Source organism: Amblyraja radiata, chromosome X, assembly GCF_010909765.2.
Source record: "Amblyraja radiata isolate CabotCenter1 chromosome X, sAmbRad1.1.pri, whole genome shotgun sequence".
Lineage (NCBI taxonomy): Eukaryota > Metazoa > Chordata > Chondrichthyes > Rajiformes > Rajidae > Amblyraja > Amblyraja radiata.
In genome coordinates this window covers 5895680-5918223 of record NC_045999.1, presented here as the reverse complement: position 1 = coordinate 5918223, position 22544 = coordinate 5895680, and the positions used below count along the sequence as shown (strand labels likewise).

The window sequence follows — 22544 nt, the reverse complement described above, 5'->3', positions numbered from 1 at the left end:
CTTTTCAAGCCACTGATGACTCGTTTCAACTACGCAATTAAGTTGGCAGTTATGTAGTGCACAATTTTAAAAAGAATTGTGCCACACCAAGACGCTGCCTTGTGGGCGGCCCGGTGCGGAGCGGAGACGGTGCTACGGCGGCTGAGGCGGCGTTCTGGCGGCGGCGACCTGGATACGGGGCTCGGCCGCGGGCCAATGGAGGACAATGTCGGGAGCTCGCAGGTCACAGGCTGGTGCCTGTTTTCCGGAGTACCCGTTGCAACAGCTGCGGGCAGCTTCGACCACCCCCCGGGCCGCGGAGCTTGAACCGCGGGACTGACTTACCATCGCCCGGTGGGGTATCGCCTCGGCGCAGAGGGAGAAGAGGAGGGAAGAGACAGTAACTCTAAGACTTTTGCCTCCATCACAGTGAGGAGGTGTTTGGTGAACTCACTGTGGTGGATGTTAATTTGTGTTTATTGTGTTTTGTTATTATTACATGTATGGCTGCAGGCAACAGCATTTCGTTCAGACCGAAAGGTCTGAATGACAAATAAAGGATTCAATCAATAAAAGATCATATAAGGAATGCCAGAGATCAAAGTAAGTTGTAAATCGTATGAATGAACAAGGTACTGTAGCTAAAGATAGACACAAAAATGCTGGAGTAACTCAGCGGGACAAGCAGCATCTCTAGAGAGAAGGAATGGATGACATTTCGAGTCTCAGTCTGAAGAAGGGTCTCAACCCGAAACACCACTCATTTTTTTCTCTCCAGAGATGCTGCCTGTCTCGCTGAGTTACTCCAGCATTTTGTGTCTATCTTTGGTGTTATCCAGCATCTGCAGTTCCTTCCTACACAAGGTATGGTAGCTTTTTGGTTGTGATGGAAGATGCTTATATTTAAATATGGCCTTGCCTACCTGCTGCTGCACACAAGAATGAAACCGTGGTTGACTTACTTAATAGGAAACTGAATAGCACAAGGATTTCAAATATTCTAAAAGTGACACCAAGTACAACACAGAAAATTAAGCACAAAAGAGAAGAGCCAATGATGATGATTTTTCATTCCAGGATTGTACTTTCTAACATGTGTTTCATTATGTTCTGTCTCTATCTGGACTATACATAATGGACGATTAAAGCAGTCTTGCTTACTTGAACTTTATTGTCTTTGTGCAGTCATCATCCGAACTGGGCCGCGCCCCGGTGTCACCTCTAAACCAGTCCCCCGTACAACAGTACTTAAATAAACAATCCTATTGTTACATCTTTCTTTTTCACTTTTCAAGTTAGTCTCTTTCCCTTAGGTATTCTGTACAACACTTGTACCATATGCTCTGCTCATTTACAACAGATCTAACAACATAAGCAATAATAAATCAACAGTTCAAAACATCCGTTTCCAACAAGTGCATAAACAACACATTTTCATTTCTTTTTTTTTTCATAGTCCATACTCTAATCACTGAGTATAGTCCGTCAGGTAGCGGGGTCTGACAACTTGTCGACCTGACCTGGTGACCGTGGTGACAACTTGTCGACCTGACCTGGTGACCGTGTCTTGGTTCTCTGCTGGGCCATCTGGCGGTATGGCCGCCTCAGTCACTGTTGGTGTGGGTGTGTTTTGTGTTGGTGTGAGCGTGGTGAGATTGTGTCTGAGGTGGCGACGATTTCGTCTCAGAACACCTCCTGACTCTAACTCCACCTCATACGATCTATGGCTCACCTGTTGGACCACTCTCGCTGGTCTCCAACCCTTGTGTGTGTCACAGGGCTGTACTCTCACACTGTCCTCTCTTTTCAGAGTGTCCATGTCTTTTGCTGTGCGGTTGTAGTAATTTTCCTGTCTCTGTCTGTTGTATTTCAGTCCCTGTTCAACGTGTGTCACCTCTGGCTTCAGCAGAGTGTCCTTTGTGGGAAGCAGGGTCCTGGTCCTCCTGCTTAGGAGTCTCTGTGCCGGGCTTGTGTTGAGGCCCTGGCTCGGTGTGTTGCGATGATCCAGCATTGCCAAGTACGGATCCTGTCTCGCTGCTGCAGCCTTCAGCATCAGGCGCTTGGCTGTCTTTACCGCTGACTCCGCCTTCCCATTACTCTGCGGGTATCCCGGCGACGATGTCCTGTGTTCAAAGCCCCACTTCTGGCTGAAGTGCTGAAACTCTTGTGATGCATACTGGAGTCCGTTATCCGAGATAACAATGTCAGGAATCCCCTGTCGGGCAAAGTGGGCCTTGAGTTTTTTGATCACTGTGTTGCTCTTAGTGTCAGGTAGATAATCGACCTCCCAAAAGTTTGAATAATAATCTACTGTTATCAGATAGTCTTTATTGTGAAAGGAGAAAAGGTCCGTTCCTACCTTGGCCCAGGGTCTGCTGGCCATGTCATGTGGATGTAGTGTCTCTCTTTGTTGCTTTGGGTCCACTGACCTACATATGTCACATTTGGCGATGAAGGTCTTGATCTCGTCGTTCATTCCAAGCCAGTATACACACTCCCTCGCTCGCCTCAGACATCCTTCTACTCCCAGGTGAGAGGAGTGGATCCTGTGAGTGATGTCCACCCTGAGTGCGTCAGGTATCACGGCTCTGTCTCCTCGGAACACTATGCCGTCCTGGAAACTCAGTTCATCTTGGAAAGTGTGGTAGTGCCTGATGTCACTTGGTAAGTCCTTTTTTCTCTTGGGCCACCCTGACAGTATTCTGTTTGCCACACTCTGTAACTTTGTGTCATCTTTTGTTGTGTCTTTGGTGTGCTGTTGGCTACGGGCCCACTGAAAACAAGCTACTGGCTTCAATTGTTCAACTGCATTTTCTTCTTTGCCGGCTTCTGTAAGGCTAACGTTAGCCTGCTGCTAGCTAGCTAAACTTTCACTTTTTTAGTTAATTCTGACAATTTTCGACGTCCACCGCTGCCACCATGTTTCATTATGTTCTGTCTCTATCTGGACTATACATAATGGACGATTAAAGCAGTCTTGCTTACTTGAACTTTATTGTCTTTGTGCAGTCATCATCCGAACTGGGCCGCGCCCCGGTGTCACCTCTAAACCAGTCCCCCGTACAACAGTACTTAAATAAACAATCCTATTGTTACAACATGGAAAAAAGTATTTGTTGAAAAACCACAAATTCACTTACATAGGTTTATCAATACATCAAGAATATTTGGCAGAATTATAGGAAGGGAAATGCTTTAACTTATATCAAATTAAATGTAAATAAGTTTAATGACAGGGATGTATGGGGGTAAAAAAAAAGGCAGGAACCGGGTACTGAGTGTGGATGATCAGCTATGATCACAATGAATGGTGTGGCTGGCTTGAAGGCCGAATGGTCTACTCCTGCACCTATTGCCTATTGAGTTTACACTTAAGTGAATCAATATTCCACAAAGCCTCATTTGCAATGTGATCATATTCTGGTCTGCACTGAAAGCTAAATTAAAATGAATTGTAAATGATTCTCTATTCAATCAAAGTTTAGTCAACGCCAATTAACAATAATAACATTAATAATTAAAAGGATATTTCAAATAATGAATTGCATGTCAGAAAATATATTAAACTGTTTGAAAAATACTTTGCATTTGGATAAATGGCATTTATACCTAAATCACTACTCAGACTATTTGTCAAACCATTTTAAAAAAGCTAATTAAAATTGATTTTTTCAGAGCTAAATATTATACACAGTGAGCTGCAGCATCAGAAGAATGATGTTAAGGGTGCCATGGTTACCACAATGGAAGGTTTATATAGATGAATATATGATTTCTGTGTCCTCAATACCAAATCCCAGATTAAGGAAACATTGCATCAAGATCATTAATAGTCATAAATATTTCATAGGTTCTGGATCTGATTGATAGTTTTATGTAGAACTCACAATCACAAGTTTGGAAAATGACAACGACGTAATTTCTAAAGATCCGAGTGTCTATCTGAATTAACATTTAGGGTGGTCTTTAAGAATATTTGAAGAAGTTCAGGAATACTGTTTAGTTGGGCACAATTCTTGGAATTGTAGGCATGGCAAAAAAAAAACAAAAAAAAGTAGCTGACATTCTGTGCAGTAAGTCCACAGACGTCTTCTCTATCCTTGAACCGGGGAATTTATGATTCAAGTTTTGCTCCAAGTTTTCAAAACCTATGCAATACACTAGTGAGCATGTGATGCAGGTTTTCAATGAGTCGATAATCTGCATACTCATTTATTTAATGCCTAGATAAAGGAGGTACATCATATCATAACACCATTTTTTGCAGTCAAACTCCTTAATGGAGAGTAATTATTGACCCGAGCCATTAAGTCAACTAGACCAAGTCAAAATAATTAAAATTAATCTAGGTCATCGATTTGCAAGTGCCATAAAAGATTATCTTCTTACATTTGCTTATTTCTCTTTCCAGAAATAACATGCATCTTTAGATTTTTAACAAGGAGTACATTATTTCTTGCATATTCTGTAATTTTGACATTTCCAATTAAAATCAAGATAGAAACACATTGCACGCATTCATACTATAACTTTGCCATTAAATAATTCTATCAATAAAAAAATCTCAAAATAGACTTCTCTCAGATTAAATCTCTCAGATTTAAATTTTAATTAAAAATTCTACTTTTCCCTGATGTCAGACCCCATGGGTGTATTAGTGTAATTCTGTAATGGAGGGCAGATACATTTCCTGTAACATGCCTATAGATAGGTCACTTAGCCAAAAGCCCTCAATTGTCAGGAAGTGCTTCACATATCAAGTACTTTTCAGGAAATAGACTTGAATAAATATTAGATGCAATCAATAAGGGCATGAGCCTTTTAAGCCTTTAAAGTACATCGGATGGGATCTATATGCACCAGAAATGTTCCAAAATATAATTTTGGCAAATGTGATGGCCTAACCAATGAATGGAAAGGTTCTCTGCTGGAGAGTCCAGTAACAAGAATAAAATCATTACAAATCCCTTAGTGGAACAATTGAAGAGTTCAACTGAAGATGTTGAAATTCCAATGAAAGGATTTTAATTGGTACAGTCATGGATTTCTCCATTATTCAGGTGAGGACATTTCAGGGCAGTGCAGAAAGCATCAATGGTATAATCCAGTCTCCCCAGAAGCACTGGTATGTTTGAATTAGACCAAAACAAGAACAAGATCTAATTTATTCTAGGTGGCTGCCCGATAGAAAGCTTTTATTCAGTAACAACCAACTAATCTATCGGTTTTATCTTTTATCATATTTCCAGCCTTGAAATGACCCGAAAGAAATCAATTTTCACGCCTACTTCGCAAATCTCGGTTATGGATTTGGTAAAGATGTAATAATCGCAGTAAAGTCGAAGGTTAGCAATAATTCACTTTCACTTCTGCTTTCAACAGTGGAACTGCATTTGTTTCCCTTACGTTCACTAAATGACAGATGAAATCATTTGTTTCCATTCCTACTGTCCAGAAACATATGGAATGATATAAAATGAACCATGATCAAGATCATTCTATTCTGGACAACTCAGAGGATGACATTTTTTGGATAAAGGATCACATAAACAAACAGGAAATCAATCAAAATTTCATAAATGCTCTGCAGGAATGCTCTGCACTCATATAATGATTACAAAAAGATAATCTCATATCTTTAATTTAAAGATTTTGTTTCATCTTGTGAGCTGACAGTGCACCAGATTTTTCAAAAATATCCTGACAAAGGTTACATAGTTTATTCAGCACATTTTTTATGCTTTGTACTTTAGACATGACTACAAATAAAAATAGAGAATGTGATAAGTAGTGCAAATAGACTTTTGGTCAGCTGAATACCTTTGTCTTAAATTAATCTACAAACCTTTGAGCCGGATCTAAATGACATAATCATACTCAGACTCAACAGTGACTTACTTTTTATTCAGTGGTCTTCACAGCTAAACATTTTTAAAGGTAAGACAACAGCAACAAATTCAAAAAATAGGCACAATATAAATAAAACTTTGCAGTATTGCAAAAAAACAAGTGCAAATGTATTTAAATGTTAATGCATACATTATAAATGGCTCAAAGCTCTTGTACAGAAAATATTAAGTTCAATGCACATGTACAATGCATACTGTCCATTTTCATTCATGATACCCATCATTTGTTCTATCACTGACCTCAGAACTCAAATAGCCCCGATCTACAATTCATTTCGCAAAGCACAGCAAAATATAAATGGTCAAAGTACTATTCAGTTAAGAATATGATGTCAAAACTGCAAGATCAGAGCCAACTCCTTAAATATTTTAAAGATTAGATTCTTGACTACAGCAATTTCACAAAAATCAGGAAAAAGACTTTTGATAACATCGAAAATCAGCAGGAAAAAAAAAATGCTGGTCGATGACAATTGAGAGCAGTAACTAAAGTGGCAATGTTTAAACTCTCAATTTAAATCTGAAGCAAGGATAACAACAAATATTATGAACATACCTTCCACAATCCGTGTCCTGCGTTGCTCAGTACAATGCACGAATAAAGTGCTCTGTGTAATGGCAGCAGGAGATTCTCCCCAGTGATTCCAAGACCCATTAAGCTTCACTCAGATGATGGATTTAATCAGTTAAGATTTAAAAAATCTAAAGTCTGATTTCCTATGATTCCCTCTTAATCCCAATCACAGTTTTAAATGTTCTTATTAGTTTGTAAACTTTTGATGTGGTTTGAAAATTCCACTTTCAAAATATATTTTCTCATCGATCCAAGGAGACCTTCCAATGATAGAAAAGCTTTTAAAAGAAGCCGTTTTCATTAAATATTCAACAGTCGAAATTAAAGTAATAAGCATTAAAAACATGTCCATCTTTACTGCCTGACCAATCGTTGCAATTTTATTTCCCTTTGTAAATATTCATCCGATTCAGGTGATTTATTTTATTCCAATAATAACAAAAGTATTAGCTGGGCAACCAATATCTTTACGTAAATATGCTAATATAGATAACGTATCGGGCAGTTTACAGATACTAATAATCAAAGAAATCAGATTGTCTGTTGAAATGCCAATTGGGATCAGATTTGAAATTCAGAAGATAATATGGACGAGATATATATTTACTTTTCCTTCTGAGGTCATCACATCAACTATCGCTCATCAGTTTGCACAATTTAATCGAGTCATACAGAGTGGAAATATGCCACTCGGCCCACCATGTCTGTGCCAGCTCGTGAACACCGAACCGTATTAATCCCATCTTTCAGCGCTTAGCCCACAGCCTTCTACGCCGGGATGATTGACATGCTTGAATAAACATTTGTTAAATAAAGTTAAATTGCTGTAAAATTTCATTCAAGTATGACCATTCAAATGTATAGATTTCCAGTGTGCATTTGAAAATGAAATCTTCCAAATTCTATTCATCCCTTATTAATATTTGTCCTAGAAATGAAGGAATTACAAAATAATAATTTTCTTCTAATCCACTGCCAAAGGAAACTAAGAATATAACAGATAGCGCACAAGAACTGAAGCTTCCAAGCACCACTTGAATAAATTCAGAAACTAAACAACAGCCTTTGTAACCATCAGCAATGTTTCACCCACACATTTTAGCAGCCAAAAAAAATAATTTGGAACGGCATTAGAAACAGTAAACACGTATCCATGTACAGCTAACATAATTAATTCAGCATGACCTATCTCTACTGAATTGCATCAAACAGTTGAGAGTGTACATTGCTGGGTGGCACAGTGGTGCAGCCACCAGAGTTGTCGTCTCACTGCTCTAGTGACCTGAACTTGAAGCATTACTTCTGTGTACTCATTCTCCATGTGACCACCAGGTGCTCTCGTTTTCGCCCACATCCCCAAAATGTGCCAGTTTGTAGGTGAATTGGCCACTGTATAAATGAATGGTAGAACTTGGAAGGAGTTGCTTGGAATGTGTGGTAGAATAAAATGGTCTGTGTGGACCTGATTATCCATGACTAACTCTCTGCCGTTTATGCTGTACTGAATCAAAATCAGGAAGCAAGGACCTAAGGACCTCCATCCAAGGACCAAAGCAGTCTTTCCAGGTGCGGCAGAGGTTCATCTGCACCTCCACCAACCTCATCTATTGCATCCGCTGCCATAGATGTCAGCTGCTCTACATCCGTGAAACCAAGCGTAGGCTTGGCAATCGCTTCGCCCAACACCTCTGCTCAGTTCGCAATAACCAACCTGATCTCCCGGTGGCCCAGCACTTCAACTCCCCCTCCCATTCCGAATCCGACCTTTCTGTCCTGAGCCTCCTCCATGGCCAGAGTGAGTCCCACCGTACATTGGAGGAGCAGCACCTCATATTTCACTTGGGTAGTTTACACCCGAGTGGTATAAACATTGACCTCCAATTTCAGGTAGTCCTTGCTTTCACCCTCTTTCCCCTCCCCTTCCCAGCTCTCCCACAGCCTCTGCCTCTTCCTTTCTTCTTCCCCACACGCCTCCCCCCCCATCCCCTCATCAGTCTGAAGGGTCTCGACCCGAAACGTCACCCATTACTTTGCTCCATAGATGCTGCCTCACCCGCTGAGTTTCTCCAGCATTTTTGTCTACCTAAGATTAATTCTACAATATTTTTGAAAGAAGAAATCTGTTTTTGCAGCATGGATGTGCAGCAGCAGAGTTGCTGCCTTACAGCACTCAAGATCCGGGTTTGATCATAACTATGGGTTCTGTCTGTACAGAGTTTGTACATTCTCCCCGTGACCGTGTGGGTTTCCTCCAAGTGCTTCAGTTTTCTCCCACAATCCAAAAATGTGCAGGTTTGTAGGTTAATTAGTATGTAGGATAGAATTGGTGTACAGGTAATCATTGATCGGTGCGGACTCGGTGGGCCGAAAGGCCCGCTTCCATACTGCATTTTTAATCTCTAAGTCTAGCATCACTCGGCTGCCAATTGCTAAAGATAGCATTAGCTAAAAGGATAGCATCAATGACTCAATATATAACACTTTGTCAGACGTGAAGCTGTTCTGCAACGATACGCTTAGGTATATAGAATATGTTAAACCGCAACATAAATTTAAATCCAATTTATTGGATTTAAACTTAAGCTTCCAATCTTTTTGTTTGCTTATTAAGTCAAGATGTAATAACCTGATCTTTGCACCTTAATTAACCCAGATTACACCTCTTCTAATTAAGATCAGTGGCTAGGAATGGAGCTATTCAGGAAGTACATTGCAGAAAACAATACAAAGCCCTCCCCAGCCAAAAGATTTTTAGTGGGTGTTAATCTGAAGTTTAAAACTGCTAACTTTCAATTTGGATATGCAAATTCCTATAATTAGGTACCACGGAAGAAAATACAAACTGATATGCTGAAAGTATGGTTTTTCTATTTGTGATACAATTTTGTTATGCCAAAGTCGTTTTGTCTTAATTTATCCTTTGTGCTTCCAAGCAGATGTGAGAGCAGAAACTGATACATTGCTTGCATTTGAAGGAGGAACATGCTGCACTTTCAACCGGCTGCAGAAGATGGAAACTTATAAAATTATAATTGAAGAAGTTGTTGCTATGGTGATATCAATCCCGATGGTGGAAAGTTAATTCATGAAGTGGGCACAACAATGATATACAAGCAGGCCATTAAGAAATGCTACATAATGAGTCTTGGTGAGTTACTGCAGTGCATCGTGTAGATGGTGCACACTGTTGTTACAGCGAGTCAGTGCTGAAATGAGTGAATGATTGTGGATAGACTAATGTGTTCAGTATGGTAGAGCGTCGTGAGTTTTGTTGAAGCTCCACCCATAAATAAAATTTATTATTATTATTATTATTTCTCTAATATTTGTTTAGCACACAACAAAATAAAAATATTTTATATTTGGTGTAGCAAATATGTTGCAATCAATACAAGAGATTCACTTATAGCTCAGGCTGCAATACATCAAAATACAGCGAGAGGCTCACCATGTTCATCGATCATTGAATTTATATCTACCTATGCATCTTAAAGGGGGGATTTAAGTTATGCCCCCTGATGAGTCTTCAATCAGAAAGGCCTACCCTTTTCTCTCAATCCTGACTTTAATATAACAGTTTGAATAGACAATCAGCATCTTGGTTTACTACCGTTGAAAGTAAGGTAGTTGTTCTGGCAACATTCAATCAGACGACCTATCTCCCTCCAATGCTCCCACTCATCAGAGGAGTGGTAAACCAAATAGCACCGATCCCCATCAAAAACAGCATTCGTCCCCACAGATGGGTGGGGAGGGATGCGAGGCAGGTATATCACCACCTTTTGTTTTTCTTTCTGTTTTTGTCTTTTTATTTCTCTACGTCTTCCTTATTTCTTTTACTTACTCACTCTTTGGCAACACCACTTTGGTAGTCTAGGGGTTCTGTCTTTGCACATTCCACTTTTCCTCTCTCTTGCTTTTTCTTTTCTCTCAACTATAGCTAAAATCAAAATTGAAGCTGCACAATAACTGTATTATGTCATATGCCGCTGGTTATATTTTTGTACACTTGCTTGTAATAAAATAAAAACAGCATAATTCAAGATAATCAATGATAACTAGGAACGGGGAATGGGAACTTCCCAAATATTTTTCAATCTAATTATATGGTAAAACCCAAGAGATATCACAATGATATAAAGAACTAGACCAACTGGGACCCAACCCTGTCACACGGGAGGCCTGGTCCCCCAATGCAATATTGCACCACTCACCCATAGCCTCCACGGGAGGAATGGAACCCCCAACGCAACCCGTTCCCCAGGGCAATATTTCACCACTCACCCGTTTCCCAAACAGGAGGGAAATATGTATCAAAAGATAAGTTTAAAATGGCATTACATGTTTCATATAAATCTTTCAGGCAAATGTTTCTATACTTACACTAATCTTCTATCTGGAACAAGATGACTTCTTGTAAAGATCTCAGATAAGACATCTGCGGAATGAAAGTACAGTCCTGAGTAAATGAAGGATGTCACCCAATTATTTAAATTATTGCGAGGATAATTAAGTAAATACAATAGTACATTTCTAAAGAACATTAGTTGCACTAGGTCATTAAAATGAAAAATGAGTGCAGAATGGGCACATAAAGATCTTCAGATTACAGGTTCAACCTCTAATTTAAAATTAACTTGATTCCACCAAACCAGTGGAAGGGAGCACAGAGATAAGAGGTAATATAAGACTTCAAGCTTGCTCCTTCATTCAAACAGGATTGTAACTAATTCTATACCTCGTCTTCCTTTTTTCCAATTTTCATATCCTCTCATGCTCCTGGCACCTCAGCTTTAACCTAACCATTGACCAAGATTACAGTGGTGTAGAATTGAAAATGTTTCAAATGGAATTTCTCATCATCCAGATCATAAACAGCCAGACACTTTATGTTACTGTATCCCGAGTTCTATGAATGTTCAGTTTCACCTCAATGTTCCGTGGGGCAGGACAGGAGCGATACTCCCTTTAAATAATTTGTGACACTATATTTCTGAAGGCAATCCCAGCATATACACGTAAATCAGGTGACCAAAGACTTAAGTAGATGTAAAGACCATATGGCCAAAGACCTAAGTAGATGTAAAATTAAATCTCTCAAATAAATAAACGCCAAAATTTAAGATACATGATCTTAAGTTGAAAAAGGAGCTATAATTTAGAAGACCAATTAACATTGTGGTTAAATATTTCGGAATTGAATTTGTGATATGAATAATTCATTAAACATGGAAAATTATTTTTTATTCGAAAAAGTTATAAATTTAATGCTTTATCTGGAAATAGTTAAAATCCAATTAAAAAACTCACAAACATGACAGGATTTTACACATTTAAAGTCATATTCATGCTTTTAATTCTGCCAATGCACAGATTTTAACAACACGTGAATTTTTATTCTACATTACTCCTAGTCTAGATATTAAAATAATTAAAATGTTAAACTAAAGTGAACAGAACAAGTCTGTGCAAGACCACCAGATGTGCAAAATCTCTATCACAATTCAACAGTTAACAAATGATCTGAAAAACTATGCAAGCATCTGAAAATCTGAGGGACTAACTGGATTATCAGTTATTCATTTGACTAATCCAGTGGATTTCCTCACATAAAGCAACAGTATGAGGGAAAGAAAGGCATACTTTAAGCCAATGGTGCCAAGCATTCTCATGTTCATAAATCATGTTGCTACATTTTAAAAAAAAAGTTCAATCCACCATGTTGCACAAACTCACACACAAATCCAGCGACATCATCGGTATAGCAAAACTCAAAGTTACAGGAAACCAGTTTCTCCATCAGAGGTTTTCTGGGCCTCCTCCATGGCCAGAGTGAGGACCTCCGTAAATTGGAGGAGCAGCATCTCATATTTCGCTTGGGCAGTTTACACCCCAGCGGTATGAACACTGATTACTCTAATTTCAGGTAGTCCCTACTTTCTCCTCCCCTTCTCAGCTCTCCCTCAGCCCGCTGGTTCTACCTCCTCCTTTCTTCTTCCACCCCCTCTCCCCCCCCCCCCCACCCACCCACCCTCACATCAGTTTGATTCTACATTTAAGCTGAGAGAAATAAGTTTTATAGGAGATCTGAAGGTTGTCTATTTAATCAGTGTAGGTGATATCTTGAATACACCACCAAGATGATGGTGGAATTAGATACAAGTTCCTATTCTGAAAGGTATTAACACAGATACTTAAATAGGCAAGGCATAGGATATGGTCCCAATGAGATCAGTGTAGATGGGTAAAAAGTTTGGCATGGATGTGGTGGGCAGAAGGACACACTTCCATACAATACATCTCTGTGACTCGATGAATGGCCTCTTACCCCTGTTGTATGGATTAATATCATTAATATTTATGTCACTACTACAAAGGAAACCGAGTTCCACAAATTGCAACACCCTACTGCAATAACACGTGAAACTCCAATATGCGTGGATTGCAAAACAAAATTAATCAAGCTACAAGATCGTATGGGTAGAATCGCGAGATGATGTAGCACATCCAGTAGTTATTTTGCTCATTCTGCCGGCTCTTTGATAAAGCCATCCAATTAAAGTCAGTCATACAGCATGGAAACAGACCCTTTGGCCCACCAACTCCATGCCAACCATCAAGTACCCGTGAGCCCAGTATATGCTGATCAGCAAACATTCAGTAATCTGACTACTCTGCTGTTTTCAATATTCTCATCGGTTTTCCCTTGAGAAATGTCTAGTTGAATCTGTTCTCATTCCCATTTTAGAGCACAATAAACCCCTTAAACAGTTTCTTCCTCATGTCTGCTCATACTTTGACCAACCATTAGTCTCTTCTTCTTAATGACCCTTCTCACATTTTAGTTGCATAAAGAACATAACCGTTCCAACCTGTTTGATCCATTATACAAAACTGCAGAGCACGAAATATCCTAGATATGACTCACACCGTTAAGCATACATGGCCTCAAATGATCATTTCCTCTGGCTTGATTTATAACATCACAATATTGTCTTTATTATTCACTAAAAAATATCTGCTTATATTGGAATGTGGTTCCACGGTTGACAGCAATAGCCACCCCATTCTATAATATCTCCCCTTCCTCTCTGGCCCAGTTCATCACATTAACTATTCATTCTTCTGCACGTTTAGACATTGATTACCAATATTCTGGTGTAATGTTAGAAGCAATCACACAGGAAATTGACCCTATTGAGGACCTTTGGACTCTCCCAAAAGTCATTATAAAGTGATCAGCAGAACTCTCTGTGAATCATTCCTCTCTTCTTAACCAGGACCAGGAAAGTGAAAGCTCGTCATCAGAATGGCTAACTCAGAGTCCAACAATCCGAAATATATTTTATATATTGCTATGACTAGGCGCCCCACACGATACCATACAAGTCAGCATGCAAATCAAACCACGATTTAAATTGATTCTAAAATAACCTGAAAATATTATTTTTGAAAATTGAAGGCTTCGGAGAGGGTGCAGAAGAGGTTTACCAGGATGCTGTCTGGATTAGAGGATATTAGCCACAGAAATTGGACAAACGTTGAATGACTGACATTTCAGAGAAAATAATCCATAAGGGAGTACACATGTGTAAGAGGTTGTGCAAAAAAAAAAAAGAAGAAAAAAAAGGTCCAGCTACAGAGAAAGTGCAGATATAAAAAAAGTGCAGCGGCTGCAACAAGGTAGTTTGGCAGATCTGGATTACATCTTTAGCTAATGAGAGATCCACCCAGGGTCTGATAACAGCGGAAGAGAAGAAGTTCTTGAAAGTAATGGTACATGCTTTCAAGCTTCCTTATCTTCTGCCTGACAAGAGATGAGGGAATGACTGGAGTGTGACTGGCCCTTAATTACGTTGGCTGCTTTCCAGAGGCAGCTTGAAGCGTAGCTGGAGTTGATGGAAGAGGAGGCTGGTATGTGTGATGGACTGGGCTGCGTACACAGCCCTCTACAATTTATTATAGTCTTAGGCTGAGTAGTTGCCAGGCAAGTTTTAATGCATCACAATAAGATGCTTTGTATGGTGCATCTGTAGAGATTATGTCATTGGAGACATGCTGAATTATTTGTCTTCCAAGGCTCACCCTTATACGTTTTATATACTTTGGAGTTAACTCCCACATTCTTTCATTTTGTTATTGTTTACTACTTTATTTGTGAAAATATTGACTGGATTACACTTTCAGAAGCTTGGGACTGCTCTTGTATCTGCCCATGGAGCCATTCTCGTATTAAGTTATAGAAAACATGCTAGTATGAATAGTGAAGTACAATCATATTCTCACTGGACTTACAATGCATGTTTCAGCAAGGGATCAATCTCAACCATCAACCATTCATTCATTCTTTGCCAGAAGCATTAAAGTCAAAATACATCTCCATCATAGATTTAATTAAGCATTAATAATAAGGAATTTAAATTTGATCATCCAATCTGCTTAGGGTCACTTGAGCATTGCTTCTGCCCAGAATTATTCAGTCTGCACAATTGAGTAAATACGTTCACCTGAAATTTTAAGAATACTACGTACTTTTAACAAATCAATTTATTCAACAATTATTTACACGACACAAATAGATAAAGCACTAGAAGCTATAGATGAAAAATCCATAGCATGTTAACATGTCATAATAGTCTCACTGGCTACATTAGATTTTTTATTCAGCAGATACTCATTACATATTGTATTCATTCATTATCACAATCATTTTGTTCTTTCTGCTATAACCTTTCTCAAGAAATATTATTCATGTGTTATCTGTCACATAGACCCTCTGTTAGACGGAAAATTGTACACAACTGTTCAGATGCTATGTCATAGAGAGAGAGGGAATGCCGGGGCTACTTGAAGTGAGAGAAATCAATATTCATGCCACAGGGCTGTAAGCTGCCCAAGCAAAATATGAGATGCTGTTCCACCAATTTGCATTTAGCCTCACTCTGACAATGGAGGAGACCGAGGACAGAAAGGTCTGTGTAGGAATAGGAAGGAGAATTAAAGTGTCCAGCAATTAGGAGATCAGGTAGGTTCAGGCGGGTTGAGCGAAGGTGTTCTGCGAAACGATCACCTAGTCTGCGTTTGGTCTCACCGATGTATAAGAGTCCACATCTTGAACAATGGATACAGTAGATGAGGTTGGAGGAGGTGCTTGAACCTCTGCCTAATCTGAAAGGACTGTTGAGGTCCCTGGACAGAGTTGAGGGAGGAGGTATAGCGACAGGTATTGCATCTACTGCGGTTGTAAGGGAAGGTACCTGCGGATAGGGTGATTTGGGTGGGAAGGGATGAGTTAACCAGAGTGCTGAAGGAACAGTCTCTGCAGAAGGCGGAAAGGGTTGGAGATGGGAAAATGTGGCTCGTGATTGGATCCCGTTGGATCCCCTGGTCTGAAGAAGGGTCTCGACCCGAAACGTCACCCATTCCTGCTCTCCAGAGATGCTGCCTGTCCCGCTGAGTTACTCCAACTTTTTGTGTCTATCTTCGGTTTAAAGTAGCACCTGCAGTTCCTTCTTACACACAGCTTGGAGAGTTGTTGCTATTGCTTTCAGACATATCCCAGCAACTGGTATAACAGTAATTCCAGACGACAGCAAGCAGCTTGCCCTCCTGCCCGCTCAATAGGAAATGATCTCTTGAATACGATAACATTACTAAATATTAAACCTGAAGTCAGTGCATGCTTTGAATACAAATCAAAATATGATTCTTAATTTCCAATGAACATTTTTCATTATTAAAGGCTGCATGAATGTATGCTCATCGTAATTGTTTCGTTCAGGCGGACCCAATTTCTTTGAAAGATTTTTAAAAAAAACAGAATTACTAGGTTTTTTTAATGAAATTGTGGCACTTTCCTCAAAAGATTGTAGAATCCTTTTCTAGAAACAGTTAGTTCCCATTATCCACTAATGTACTATCTCAGATGGCAAGGTCAGCTCCAACTTGAACAAATATATCTATATACGCATGTGCACATTACCTAACCATTCATGGTCTAACTGAATACATTTCCAGACTAGAGGAGCATTCTTTGTATACACAATTTCAAAGCCGATTGCTGCTTGCACTTATTCAACACACAATTCATGAATTCACATTCAACAGAACTAGAATGTTGGCTGATGCAATTTCATCATAGGCATTCAAAATGTTTTATTTATTAATGGATGTTAAAGCTTTAGAACATAACTACCACAGTTCCACATTTCTGGTCAGTTTCTGGTCATGGTCTCCCCATTGTAGCCATACCTCATCCAAAAAGCATGAATGATTTCATAATACAATCTCAACATATATGTCATGCTGAAAATAATTCTAGCCAATCAGTAATTCTAGGGATAGTATAACTGATAAGTATCAGTAGTTGATTATACTCTGTAATTACTGCAGTTGTGTTTAAAAAATGCATTATGTATCTCCTCACATACAACAGATGAATGCTGTTGTAGTTATAAATTAAGACAGTAAGATTATAAATATTAACTGGACATGAAGCCTCAAGAAACAATTGAAAATCCATTCATTATGAAGATCAGCAATTCAAAGATAAGATGCAATTACTTTGCAGAACAAATTAATTACTAGTACAAAACACTTTCTTAATATCATTAGAAAATGGTGTATAATTACACATAATCTACATAAAGTTTTTAGCACTGAAAATTAGCACGTTCTCAGCTGCTTAAAGGAACTGGCTCACTGCTGCTATGTATTCAAATCTTCATATCAGTAACATTCAAAGGTAATTGGTTAACAGACAATATAAATTTGAGTGAAATATCTTTCAGACAGGAATAAAACCCATATTACTATGATATTAATATTAATATTAGCTGCTGGCGGCGCTGAACAACATCGCGGAGCTCTGGGATCCCTTTGACGAGGGCGCCAGTGTGAATCTCTATCCAGCTCGGCCTGTGGACTTCGGGAGCCGAGGTCTCCAGTAGGAAGTGGCCGATTCAGAACTCCAAACCGCTGAGAGTGTTCTCCGTTCCGACGTCGGAGTTTCGATCATCCCACCGAGAGGGCCTGAACATCGGGGCCCCCGACCACGGGTGAAAAAGGAGGAAGATGGCTGGACATTATTGCCTTCCCTCACAGTGGGAAACGTTGATTCTGCTGTGTGGGGATGTGCATGTTAAATTCTATCGTGTGTTGTGTTCCTTTTTTATTCGTATGGCTGTAGGGCAACCCAAATTTCACTGTACCAATTGGTGCATGTGACAATAAATGTAAACTTGAACTTGATATTAATAATAATAATAATAATAATAATACATTTTATTTAATGGGCGTCTTTCAGACATCTCAAGGACACCTTACATAGATTCATAGAAATAAAAACATATAATCAGAATAAAATAAGTAATAAAGACATCACAGAGACACAAATTAAAAACAGAATTCAGTCCAAAAACAGAAAATCAAAAACACAGTGTGAAGAGAGAGCAGCGGCAGCCAAAGCGCGCCAGCGTTCACTCTCCCTTCCCGGCAGCCATCTTGGACACAGACTTACAGGATTACATTAGACAAAAAAATCATCCCCCCACAATGGATACCACTGTGGAGGAAGGCACAAAGTCCAGTCCCCACCCCAAGTTCACCCCAAAGTCAGGCCTATTGAGGCCACCGCAATTGCCTCTACGGAGGCCCGATGTTCCTGGCCGTTCTCACCGGGTGGTCTTGCCCCGGCGTCGGGAGAGTCCTCTCGGCGGCTGGGCCACCTGGAACGGCCGCTTCCTGGTTGGAGACCACGGCTTCCGGAGCCGACAAGGCCACGCCGGTTAGGAGCTCCCAGGCTCCCGATGTTAAAGTCGGCGCCGCCTCTCCGCTCCGCAGACCGGAGGTGTTGCTCTCGGCGGTCCAGCTCACCAGAGCTCCAGCGCGTCGCTCCACGCGGCAACCCAGGCAAGGCATCGCCCGCTCCACTCCGCTCCGCGATAGCGCTCCAGCGCTGTGCCGCCACCGAGGCCGAGGTGCTGGGCGGTCCCCACCAGGAAACGGCGCTCCAAGCCCGCTGGTAGGCCACGAGGACGGGTCGACGGGCAGCCCGGAGAAAAAGCTGCCACACCGACCAGGTAGGGACCTAGAAATAAAGTTGAGACCTACCCCCCACATTAAAAAGTCCATATCCCCTACAAACGAAAAACAGGACTCACTAAAAACTATTAAAAAAACGAGTTAAAACGGACGGCTGCTGGCTAGCAGCCGTTCACCAAGATGGCTCCTCCTCCTCCATTAATGTTTGCATGATTAATTTAAAGTAGCAACAAAGATACATAAATTTGCATTTTTAATTGATTGCACAAGCCAACTTTGAAGTTAACAGACGGAATTGCGTAGATGATATGTGGGACAGTGTACAAGGAAATAATGTAAATGCAGCATATGAGGAATTAATATAAATTTAACAGGTTAGACATAAACATGTTAACTATGACTGGCATGATTCAAATTCTGTAGATCTTCAGAATAATTATTTCACCCCCTACACTGGGCGGCCAGCAAAGAAAATATTTTATGCAATAATCTTTCCATTTTACTATTGATCAAATAGAATAAATCATACACTTTGTAATCTAAAGTGCTTTTACAATGTCTTTAGTAGTTGTGAAGGTTTTATCATATATAAAAAAGATCGATCAGGATTTCACTAAAGTGAAATGATGGAAAGAAACATGGTCACAGAACTGTCATCTGCTCTGAACAGGGAGGGGGAAAGGCGGCTGGAGTAGCAAGGATGCCTAGTCATCGAAACAACCATGATGGAACAACAAAGCTAGAGGCAGGGTTTTGCAATTGATTTTCTTTACAAGTTTTTTAAATGTATCTGCCATGTGAAGTCCAGAGGCATAACAAACAAAGAGTCGGCTCGCAAATCTGTGTTTTATCAATGGATTTCAGTGTCTCATATCGCATGATGGACTACCAAGACTTACTCCAACTTTACTGGTCAAAAAACATGTTTTGTTTAAAACTGCCAGCAAGACTCTAGGCTTTACAGGGAATTCAACAATTTCAGATAACAGCCTTTCCAGTTTAGGTACGAGGTTAATATGTGACTCCATAGAAGCTGTTGTGTTCGATAAATCACTGGATTCAGATTTCATTTTACTGAAATCCTAATGGTACTGATTGATCTTTTTATATATGCTAAAACCTTACACTGCAGAAGCATAGAAAATAGGTGCAGGTGTAATCGAGCCAGCACTGCCATTCAATATGATCATGGCTGATCATCCAGAATCAGTACACCGTTCCCGCTTTCTCCCCATATCCCTTGATTCCATTAACCCTAGGCGCTAAGTCCAACCATTCATTTCCTCCATCACAGTGACTGCAGTGTGTACCATCAGTAAATTGTGTTACTTACCCAAGCTACTCTAATAACAGCTCCCAAACCCACAATCTCTTTCACCATCTCCAGGCATCCCTTCAAGTTTAACACCATCCCGCCTGAGAAATATATTGCTGTCCTTCAATGTGCCTGGGTCTAAATCTCAGGACACCCTCCCTTCACCAGAAATACTTCAGTGGTTCAAGGCGGTAGGTATGCTGCCCCTTCTCCAAAGCAATTAGGGGTGGGCAATAAATAGTCTTGCCTGCATTGCCCAGATCCTGAAAATGATTTTTTTTTTTTAAGTCATTATTTGTATTATGCATCATGCTGTAACATAACTAATCATGACTAAAATCACACAAATATATCGTGGCCAGGCAGGGTAAAAACATTAATAAAACAAATTAGTTTTTGGAAATCACAATTCTCAGCATCTTTTGGTATTCCCCCCCCCCCCCAGTCACACCATAGAAAATCATAAAAGCAATCTGCAGCTCAGCAATTTTCAATTATGTTAGTGAAATGTTTTTTTTTTTCATGGTCACTTTCAACTGCTTCAATCGGGTAATAGGATCAAATTTCAAACATTTTAATCAGTTGTCAGTCATCTGTGAGAATTAGACATGCTTCTTGGTGTTTGGTCTAGGACTAAGACACAGATGGAAGGATAGTTTTAAGGAGTACTTAAAAATCTTAAATCTAGGACTTAAAAGATCCATGGCACATAAAAGGATTTGGGGAGGGAGTTTCAAGAGGGTGAAACAGCAGGTGAAATCACCAAGGGTGGATGTCTGCAGGAAGAGATGAAGTTGGGGTGCAGACGCAGGAAAGTAATGTACAGGAGCATCGTATATAAATAGAATATTGTAAACATGAACTCTTTGGGATAAATTAAAGGAAATGTCATTATCACATTTGTCAATGGCATAGCTCCCTAGAGGAGCAAATGGCTTAAGAAAAAGAAGATTATTACATTTAAGAAAATAAACTATTAATTTACAGTAAATTGCTAATTTTTATTCCATGATTAAATGGTTAAGCTGCACTCAACATCAATTTGGATACTAGAACAAGGAACAATGATGTCACCCAGTTATTTCTAATCCAAACTTTTGAAGAGAAATAATCTTGTTCACAATAGACATGAGACATAAATGCTTGGTTGTAAGCTAACATTTAAAATGCATGCATAAAAATGTCAGTATCTGAGAGTTTAATGTATGCTGACCAATTTAAGTTGTGTAATACATTATGAATGTTGTCAGAGTACAATGTTGTCTGCACCAAACCACCAAAGACTGCTCTCTTCACGATAGAATTAGATGGAAAGTGGAAAACTGACCCCAAAACGTATCCATTGACATACAATCACCTCACCCTACAGTGTTCACACTTGTCTGTCTGTCTCTGACACACAGGCTTTATATTTTAGTTTTTGTCTGTGAACTCCAGAAATTCTTATAATTATTGCCTCCCTCTTTTTTGATGATGATATTTATAAACTTCCACAAAACATGACTCTCAAAAATCTTCTACTCTTTCAATTAATGTTGCAGTAACTTCATATTCAACTCAACCTGTAAATCCTCAATGGGAAACAGTTTATTAAGATTATACATCAAACCTGTATGCATATCTTCATCAATCTATCAGCTGCACTGCCATTTTATTGCAAACATCTATTCCGCATGTTCAGGAACCGGTGTAATTTAGGATATAAAAAAATTAGATTATGTGCAGCTAGGGTTCGACTGATTAATGGTCAGTGCCAAATGAGAAAGTAGTCCAGGGAATATCAGATTTATTGATTTATGATTAGCATTACAACAATAAAATGGGTGAGGTTTTCTGCAACAGATGGGTTGAGGCAGAAGAGTAAGTGAAAGTACAGTAAAATGCCACTGATGTAGCACCCTCAAAATGTTGGTCATGTTGAGCAAGTATATTTTCCAGACCACCAGATTAGTGTACCTACACAAATTTATTTCACTAATATTTTATATTTTACACATAGAAAAATTAATCTTCCAGTGAACCCAACTAGTTTAAACAGAGCCCAGAAGCCAGGGAATGAAAGGGAGCTCAGGAATCAGGTACCAGGGCCAGATGCTGAACTATCAGGTAACATTATTGGATTTTTACTGGTATGTACTTATTGTACCAGAGGCAGTTGGAACAAAAGATTAAAATGTAATGTTGCGAGCACATGATTCAACCCGAGACGGATCGAGGGAGAAAATCAATAGCAGTATTAAGCATTAAGCAGAATGGCTTTGCTTTTCCCCAAAGTGCATTTAGGAAAGCAGAGTAGGTCTTCACAAAGACCAAATAGCTAATCAACATCAAAATGGACCTGCATGTTCAAGACGACATGTGTAAACAATACGCAGAATGTTCATTGCAGGCAGGAAATTGAACTAGCTGGTTGCACAAATTTATGAAGCCCAAAAACACGGATTTTATAGCAAAAATTGCATCAAATAATTATCACCAGGCACTGATGATAGCCAGGGTAAACCCAGTGTGCTTATTTTGGGATCAAAACCTGTGCAATATCTTCATCTCATGGATTTAAGGAGGCCAAATTTAAACCCTGCATTACCAAATTCCTGTCACCAGAGGGAACTCAACAATTTCTACATATAGACAAAAAAAAAAAAGCTGGAGTAACCCAGTGGGTCAGACAGCATCTCTGGAGAAAAAGAATAGGCGATGTTTCGGGTCAAGACTATTCTGAAGA

At 39.6% G+C, this 22544-nt stretch overlaps 1 protein-coding gene across 2 annotated transcripts in view; it reads right to left on the bottom strand.

Moving 5' to 3' along the window:
• Window positions 1-22544, bottom strand: part of peak1 (pseudopodium enriched atypical kinase 1) — a 106575-nt gene that overhangs the window by 67703 nt on the left and 16328 nt on the right. The window contains exon 2 of one of the 2 annotated variants that reach the window (XM_033014751.1): window positions 10846-10900. The exons of the other annotated variant lie outside the window; for it this stretch is intronic. The gene's annotated coding sequence lies outside the window, so the exon portion shown is untranslated. The remainder of the gene's footprint in view (window positions 1-10845; window positions 10901-22544) is intronic. 2 annotated transcript variants of the gene reach the window in all.